Here is a 9,995-nt window from a genome sequence, read left to right as displayed (position 1 = left end):
TCATCTCATAGGATGATATAAGCCACGATTTCTACATCACTAGGATGGATAAGGGAATTGGAAGAATCCAATATAAGGATGACTGTCGTGATCTTCCCGAATCACATTTGTCAAGAGTGCTAACACGTCCTTAGTGTGTTAACAAAGATCTGAATCCCTTGAGTAGGTTTCACCATCTTGGCCGTGTAGGCTAGGTCTCACCTTTAAGATTCTTTTTAAGCTGCTTACTGGCAGAGAAGGAAGGATATTTATTTTATTCAGGATTTTTATCATAAATCCTAATTTATAAGTTAATAATAGCACAATGGCCTAGCCACGTAGACAAGTTTAATTTACAAGCCATGATTTCGGAGAATCGAGGCATTAAGGTTTGAATCAAAGTTCATTACCTTTTCCTGACAGGGAGCTATAGGCTACCACTGTCTTTTAGTCTCAGAGGACATCACTATAGCCCGTAGGCACTTCCCTTCTAAGGGATGTTTATTACGGAATTGCCCCTTAGGGAAATTCATTAACCATGGTAAGCAGAGACCATATTTGGTTAATTTATTAATTATATTTATTTAGGATTTCTATTATAATTTATCCCAATTATAAAACATTAACAGTTTTATTTGTGGCACCCAATGGCCTGGTCACATGGACATTTATAAATTATAAGCTTATGATTTTAGAGAATCAAAGCAACAATAACAGTTTTATTTAATAGCACAAAGGCCTAGTCGCAAGGACAATTTTAAATCATAAGCCATGATTTCAGAAAATCAAGGCCTTTAAATATTTTAGCACAACAGGCTTAGTCACAAGGACATATATAAATTATATGCTATGATTTCAGAGAATCAAAGCATTTGAGGTTTGAACCTAGTTCATTACCTTTTTCTGACAGGGAGTCATAGACCACCACTGCCTTTTGTCTTATATGACAATTAGCATGGCCCGTAGGCACTACATCACTATTGGATGTCTAATAAGTTTGGCCCGTAGGCACTACATCACTATTGGATGTCTAATAAGTTTGGCCCGTAGGCACTACATCACTAATGGATGTTTAATAAGTTTGGCCCGTAGGCACTACATCACTAATGGATGTTTAATAAGTTTGGCCCGTAGGCACTACATCACTAATGGATGTTTAATAAGTTTGGCCCGTAGGCACTACATCACTAATGGATGTTTAATAAGTTTGGCCCGTAGGCACTACATCACTAATGGATGTTTAATAAGTTTGGCCCGTAGGCACTACATCACTAATGGATGTTTAATAAATGATCATCTTTATTGACGATTTAACCCATGATTTATAAATCACTAATTTGGGTTTTGGAATCCATAGAAGGATTCTCTTATAGGAATGACGCGTGCGATTTTTAACGAATCACATCTGCCATGGATGTTAACATGATCACAGAGGTTAACTGGAATTCTGAATCTTTTAATCAGGTCTTACCATCTTGGCCCGGTCTTATAATTGACCCGAAGGCTAGGTTTCACACTTAAGATTCTTAATTAATAATTATCGCAGATCAATTTTTTTAAATTGAGGTGTTAAATATGGATCTGAATCTAATTATGGAACTACCATCTTGGCCCGATCTTTACAATGACACGTGGCTAGGTCTTGCCCTTTTTAGATTTTGCCATTTTATTATAATGGTAGATCCTACAATAGGAAATATTATTTTCCATTTATTTAATATTCTTGTTTAGAATGAAAGTTTAAATTTAATCATTCCACTATATGAAAATAAAAATATAAGGTTGCCCTAAGCGGGACTTGAAAATAATAATGTTGTCCTCGAAGGGACTGAAAGGTAAATATGTTCTTATAAAGACTTATTAAGGAAACGATCTTCAGCAAGAGGAGTTTCTTCTTCATTCATTTCCTGAATGCTTTCTCCTTGGTTGCACGTTTCATCCTGGTCGCGGTACGAAGCTCAGCAGTTCAAGACTCCGATGTGGAGAACTCTTATTACGGCTTCTTCGCTTGGCGACGCATCCAATAAAAATAATAATTGGAAGCAGTAAATTCCGGATTAGAATCGGGAGTATTCCTATGTTAAGTCTAGACTCAAGTATGTGCAATTGTGTCATTGAGATTAAACACAAAAGACTAGTGTTCAATTCACTCAATGTTGGCTCTGATACCAACCTGTCACACCCCGATTTCCACGTGTCTCACCGGTGGGCCCGGTGGGGGATTACCGTGACGATGTTGGCAACAATATAGTCAAACCACACAATTATATAATGCACAGCGGAAGCTTAAAGATAAATAAATATATTTCAACCTCTGATTGTAATATCAAATGTATTACAGAAGTCGAATGTATCCACAGCGGATCAAAATAAATAAATATTGTTCATTCAGATACGGCATCGAGTTTGCGAGACTATTCGTGATGCTTAGGCAGCTAATACCAGCCAATTTCGTCTAGCACCTGCACTTAATCTTTTTGGGGAAAATACGTCAGTTTACACTGGTAAATACTTTAACTTATTTCCCCTATATGGGCTTGGGTTACGGTATATTAATACCGCTTGATTGAGCATTATATTCTTCCATCGCTTAGGTGGTTAATTAAATAATATGATCGGCTCATTTAAACAGTTTTGTTGCTTAAAAGCCTTTGGGGGGTTTAATGACCGTTGTCCCGGATATCCTTGGCATCATTTTATGAAATGGCCACGACCATCGACATCCCGGTGTAGGCGTACACCCGGTATAAAGTGTCGACATTAAATTAAAAGACGTAACCGTTGGTTTTTATACTACGGTTTTACGCAAACGTGGTGTGTCTATAAATCTTTAACCCGGCACGACCCGGGCTACTGAACGCATAAAAGAACATGTAAAACGTTCACAAGATTTTATTATAATTTTCCCAAGTTATAAAAGAGTTTGTGCCTTGTGCATTCAAATCAATTTTAATAAACATTTTCAAATGTGTCAGTTGAATGTATTTACCAGTGTAAACTGACGTATTTTCCCCAAAAAGATTAAGTGCAGGTGCTAGACGAAATTGGCTGGTATTAGCTGCCTAAGCATCACGAATAGTCTCGCAAACTCGATGCCGTATCTGAATGAACAATATTTATTTATTTTGATCCGCTGTGGATACATTCGACTTCTGTAATACATTTGATATTACAATCAGAGGTTGAAATATATTTATTTATCTTTAAGCTTCCGCTGTGCATTATATAATTGTGTGGTTTGACTATATTGTTGCCAACATCGTCACGGTAATCCCCCACCGGGCCCACCGGTGAGACACGTGGAAATCGGGGTGTGACAGGTATATAATTGTGTGGTTTGACTATATTGTTGCCAACATCGTCACGGTAATCCCCCACCGGGCCCACCGGTGAGACACGTGGAAATCGGGGTGTGACAGGTTAAAGATTTATAGACACACCACGTTTGCGTAAAACCGTAGTATAAAAACCAACGGTTACGTCTTTTAATTTAATGTCGACACTTTATACCGGGTGTACGCCTACACCGGGATGTCGATGGTCGTGGCCATTTCGTAAAATGATGCCAAGGATATCCGGGACAACGGTCATTAAACCCCCCAAAGGCTTTTAAGCAACAAAACTGTTTAAATGAGCCGATCATATTATTTAATTAACCACCTATGCGATGGAAGAATATAATGCTCAATCAAGCGGTATTAATATACCGTAACCCAAGCCCATATAGGGGAAATAAGTTAAAGTATTTACCTTTGCAAGTATATTTCCTTAATTGGATTAAATCACCAATAGCTTTTACTGGGGCTCCTAATCTGGAACGAAGGTTTTAATTAACCTCTTAGAATCCTAACGAGTCGTTATAATGGCCGTAGCCTAGACCGGTTGGTTCTGATATATATAGATATGGTTTAATCGTGCGAAAAGCGAAAACCGAGAATGGAGTGTGATTCTGTCCCAACAAGTTCAGAGACTTTTTTTATATGGGTTAATGGTTCACACTCTGGATTTTGGGGTGCAAATGATATTATTTGACCCATATCGGCTAAATTATGAAAACTAGTTTCATAAGCCGAACCGTGCGCGCAATAGGCGAAACGGTTAACCATGAGAGTCGTACGCTTATTTCCTAAGTCATTATGCCTTAAATGGGTTGTGGTATCAGTAGGATACCTTCCGTGATGCCCGTAACGAGTTTAAGTTAATATTATGCCCCGTAGGGGCTTTTCGGTCATTTTAAAGACTTTAAAAGGGCTTTTCGAGTTCTACAGGAAATCTGAGTTTCCCGAACAGCTTATAAAGCTTAAAATACTTCATTTATTATTTAAAACCAGTAGCAACTGGAATCGGGTCAAAAGACCTTGTAGAACTCATGTTTTGGCCGAAAAGGGCATATTCGGTATTTACCGAACCGTAGCCATAACCGCAGGTTATGAGCGAGGTAAAAATTATTAAAAATCTTTAAAATTCCCAAAATATTATTTCAATACAGTGGGTAAAAGTTTTGGTGACGAAATCTTGGTTTAGATAGGTGTTATGCTAATTGCGCCGTTAATTACTAAAGTTTGCTTTAAATGCGCTATTTAGCATAACTCTCATTCTAGACCTCGGATTGACGTGAAACTTTAAGGACATGCTTATAATTTAATAAGCAAGGTTATGGTCCGTTCACGTGTCCGAGATACTCGTTTTATTTTATAAAGGCCGTTACGGTCAACTTTTAGGCGAATGACGGAAATGCGCAAAAGACTCGGATAACTCATGAACCGATCACAGAGGTTCATACCATCATGTAACCTGGTCCTAAGAGAGTCCTAAGGTATATCTATACCTCAATAAAACGGGTCAGAACTGAAGTCAAAGCAAAAGTCAAACTTTTGCGACATTCGGCTCCGAACCGGTTCAATATAGCAAATGGTCGATTCAAACGAGCGCAAACAAGTTTATATACTTATTATCATGTTTTATAAGTGTCAAAACAGGTTTCATAACATATACATTACAGATTATGCATAAATCGCTAAAATAGCTTTCTGTTGACTTTTTAACCGCACGTTTGACTCAATATTTGACATAGTTAGAGTGGTGACCAGGGGGAACCTTTTTAGTGGTTTATTACCCACATAATTACCTACTCAAAACTACTTTTGATCCGTCATAAGACTGAACCATTTGCAAGTTATTGTAATGACAACCGTTAGTTACGACGGTTGTGTTTATAGGCTAAAACTATGGAAATGTATGACCAAAATGGTTGTGAACGACTTACAGAAGTTGTATCTTGATTATGGAACAGAAGAGAATGCTAGGGAGCTCTTGGAATGATCAGATGGAAGTGTTTGAGTTGTGTGAATGTTGTAACCTCAACATTGCTATTTATAGTGCTCAAAGGACCTCAAGATCATCACAACTCAGCCTACATTTGATCATGGATCATGGGCAGGTGTCCCTAAGGTGTATGGGTCGAGTAGGGGGCACCCATGCCTCATTGATTGATGTTTGGTCGTTCAAATGCTCCAAAAGGCAAGTAGTTACAACTTTCTGCATCTGGGCGTCTAATGCGGCCCGCATGGGAGTTCCATGCGTTTCTAATGCGGGCCGCCTGGGATTTAAATACCAGGCGAGTAAAAGAGGAGGCTCGCGGCCCGCCTCAACTTAACCACAAATGCAATGCGGGTCGCGTGGGGCCTGTTTTTCAGATTTTTAAAATCTTTTGAAATGATTATGAAATCCTGGTAATTAATAACGAAATCTTTCGTAATGATTTACCTGACCTTTCGGGTTTGAAGGGGTAACTTTGCGGTTTGGCCCTCGGTTATTTACCGATAGGGGCCTCATGTTATTTACCCGCATTATAAAGTCCCCGGTTAGTTTATTAATTATTTGGAAAGCCTTAACTTTCACTGTTGACGCTTTTAACCCTTCTCATACGAATTTGAGTATAACTCTTTCGTTTTAAGACGGAACTTCGCGGAATTTATACAGTATATTCTAGTGAGCGTGTAATACTGTTACGAAGCCTTGGGAACGTTAAAGGGTCACTCAGAGGTAATATTAAACATGTTGACACAGTTAACCCCTGTAGCTCGTAATCTCTCACCTTCTTCCGCGTTTCGCTTCCGTACGATCTATGATTTATTCGTTTGAAGGTATAAGCGTTATTTAGGGTTACTATACAGTATATATACCCTTGTTGACATTTATAACCCTCGAATTTGTATATTTTCAAGGTTTGCCAAAATTTGTCCTTTATTTAATATAAATGCCACGTGTAATCAAATGACACGTGTTAACACATTATTGGACGCAAAAATTCGAGGTGTTACACACTATCAGCACCCAATTGCGGGATTCCACCTTTGACTGGTGATAACTTTGCTGAATGGAAGGATGCCCTCATGCTTACTCTACGATTGCTAGACTTCGATTATGCTCTTAGAGAGAATAAGCCAGCGGACCTTACCACTCAAAGTACTGTTGTTGAGCAGGTAGTTCATGAAAAATGGACTAGGTGTAACCGCATGTCTCTCATGTTCATGAAGCAATCCATTCACAATGCTATTAGAGGCGCCATTCCTGATTCTGAATATGCTAAAACCTATCTGGCTTCTGTAGAGGCTCAATTCAAAGGAACATCAAAGGCACACGCTAACACTCTTATCCTCAAGCTGGTGACGACTAAGTATGATGGGAGGAGCGGCATTCGCGAGCACATCATGATGATGTATGACATGGCCAATAAGCTGAAAGGGCTAGAGATGGAAATCAGTGATGGTTTTCTTGTTCACTTCATCATCACTTCGCTTCCTTCGTCCTATGAAGCATTCAAGATCAATTACAACACTCAGAAGGACAAATGGACGATGAGTGAGTTGGTCGCTATGTGCGTACAGGAGGAAGAGCGTATGAAGATGGATCGCACTACTGATGTTGCTAACTTCACCACCTCCAACTCTAAAAAGAGGAAGCACAATCATCAAAGGAAGGATGCTTCTAAAGTTCAAAAGCCAAATCCTAATACAAGTGCACCTTCCAGCTCTAAGAACTCCTTAGGCAAACCCTATTGCAAGTTCTGTAAGAAAACAGGACATAAGCAAAAGGAATGCCCTGACTTCAAGGAGTGGCTGGCTAAGAAAGGTAACGATTTTTTCATGATACTTGAGTCCTTAAATTTAAATGTTCCTGCTAATTCTTGGTGGTTTGATTCTGGTTCTATGGTTCATGTAACTAACTCTACTCAGGGATTCCTTTCAATCCGGAAGCTGGGAAGAAACCAAAGAACACTTAAAGTTGGGGATGATCGGGAATTAGAAGTGAAGGCCATAGGTGTAACAACTCTCATTAAAATCCGTAATTAGAATGATAATTACTCAATAAGGAGACCCTAATTGAGACACCCAAGTAATTCTACACTAACCCTAAAATTTTCATAACAACCAGAATCAGGATCAGGGCCCCTAAAACCCGAGGGGGGTTAAACCCTAATGGACGATTATCCTTATTATTCGTTGTCACAAATGAAATTGCATGCAACGTCGACTCATCAGGGCTAGATAGGCAACGAAGCATGCCTAGTCTACTTTGACACCTCAGGCGATACGCGGGAGGTGCCACGAATTCTTCCGCGACACGCGGGAGATGCAAATTTTGGGTATAAATAGAGGGCCTTGGGACTTGAATTCTGACACTGAAACGACGTTAAAATTCTAAATGTTCGCTGAGATATAGTCGAAATACTATAAACACACACACTGATCACGAAGTGCTACCACAATTCAGGGTAATAACTCGATCGCTATTACGATTCATTTTCCGACTGATCAATATATCCAATGGATGTTTAAGTGCCGCCCACATAGGGTTATACTTTGTCGTTCGTCGTTAAATCGATGGATGTTTAAGTATTGCACTTTGTCGTTCGTTGTGAGAATTTGATCTCGTGAGTTATCGTAAATGCTGTATTGATCACTAACCCGGTTTTGTGTGCGTTATTTTTTAAATTAGGTTAACAAGGCTAAACCATATTCTGTCCGTGTTAAATCTGCAATGTGAGTCATTCTCTTTTTATCAAATGTTTTACAATACTCCAAATTATTTTCAGAATTATAATTACAGTGATTAAGTTTATGTAATCACCAAATTACAGCCAGTATGTGGGGTATTGTGCACATTACTACTGTTTTAATCACATTAGGTGGGCGAACCTAAAATTAAGTGATATACGTCATTCATTGGGGCAGCCAATGGTGATATGACCACAGTCACAGATCCGGTCGAGTGACAAATACTGTGGGTAGTTGGTAGATATCAGAAACATATGTAAAAACTCTTAATACTGTAAATTATAATAAAACGAGTCATTTTAGTAAACTGAATGATTCACTCAGTATTTCCCGCTGACAAAACCTTTTTCAAACATGTTTCAGGTGATCTATTGTAATTCAGGAAAAGTGCTGGGGAGCATTTCAAGCTTAAGAAAGTGGCTCATTATAAAATAGAGAAATATGTTTTCTAAAAATAAAGATTTCTCAGTAAAATCCTGTTATTGTAAATTATCGGGGTTTTATCCCGAATTGTGAAATAAAATAATCGGGAAAAGTTTTTAGCTTGAAAACGATCCTGATGATAAAATTCCGCTGCTAAAATCACATAAATAAATATCACGGGATTTCTGTCCCGCGGCTCCTGAAACGGGTCAAACCGGGTCGGGGGCCGTGACAGAAATGAGGTGGTATTAGAGCCACTGAGTTAAGCTAATTAAGTATTTAGAGATATTTAATTTTTCCTGATTACTATTATGTGATTATGTGTTATGTTAAACTGATTATGTGTTAGTCACAGTATGGGTAAGCAAAAGCTGCAAGATATCTATCTTAAATTAGATAGGTCAGTCTACGAAGAGGGAAGTTCATCCCAAAACAAATCTTCAATGCTCCACCGTTGACAAAGCCAAAACGAAAGAAAAGAAAGAATTATGTATGGGGTAGTCGTATCCGTAGGAAAAAGCCAGCCACAAAACTTCCTAAAATAAACAACCCTTTAGAAAAAGGAAAAGAAATTGTAATAAAAGAAAGTACTAAACAACAAGAGATGGAAACTGAAGTCAAGAAAGACTCTAGGCAAATGGAAATACAGTTTGAGGAATATTCTAAAGAAATAGAAATGGAAGTAGGACAAGGTTCTAGAACAACTCAGATAGAAATTGGAGAGAGCTCCAACCAAAACCAGGGAATAACTTTTCAGGAAGAAATAGATTTCCTATTGGCAAGCTGTGAAACTATTCAGCCTGTCAATACTAATGTTTTTACCTATCCTAGTGAAAATCCACTCCCTATGAATTTTGAACCAGCAATCCCAGAACCAATACTCCACTCTCAACCTGTAGAAATGGACGAATGATGGACAAATGATTGGCAATTTCAAAATATTGTCAACGACCCTTATTCCTTTTTTCCACAGTTCGATCCAGAACCCCTACCTAATCCACCAATGAGTAACGAAAATATGGCTGAACTTCGCCATTATGGTGAAGAATTGATGGATGCAGGAAATAGAATCAGGGAAATAGGGGGACAAATTGCCTGGAAGTATGATGAAAGGGAATTTTGTTTTTAGGACGACAAGTGGCGAGAGATAGGAGGGTGGTAAAACTATAGTTGTGTAATAGTAAAAGTAAATAGTAAAATCAGTCTGTAACATAACTACGAATAAAACTTTGTAAGATATTGGTGTGTATTGATGCATACTATAACAGATATAAAATGGAATCGAGAAATCGATAGTTTTGACTATACGTGTATTGTAAATTGTCTGATTGTTTGTGGATAATTGCTATTTATCATATACTAATAAAAAATTATATATATTCAGATGGCAAATATTGGTAATGAACCGGTAAATGAGGTTAATCAGTCGGAGCAACATCCAGGGGATCAATATATGACTAGACAAGATATTGAAAATATTGTTGCTCAAGGGATAGCCAATGCTATTCCAGCATTCGTTGCTGCTGTAAAAAG

Source organism: Helianthus annuus, chromosome 11, assembly GCF_002127325.2.
Source record: "Helianthus annuus cultivar XRQ/B chromosome 11, HanXRQr2.0-SUNRISE, whole genome shotgun sequence".
In the NCBI taxonomy this organism is placed as follows: Eukaryota; Viridiplantae; Streptophyta; class Magnoliopsida; order Asterales; family Asteraceae; genus Helianthus; species Helianthus annuus.
Note: the sequence above shows the minus strand (reverse complement) of the source record.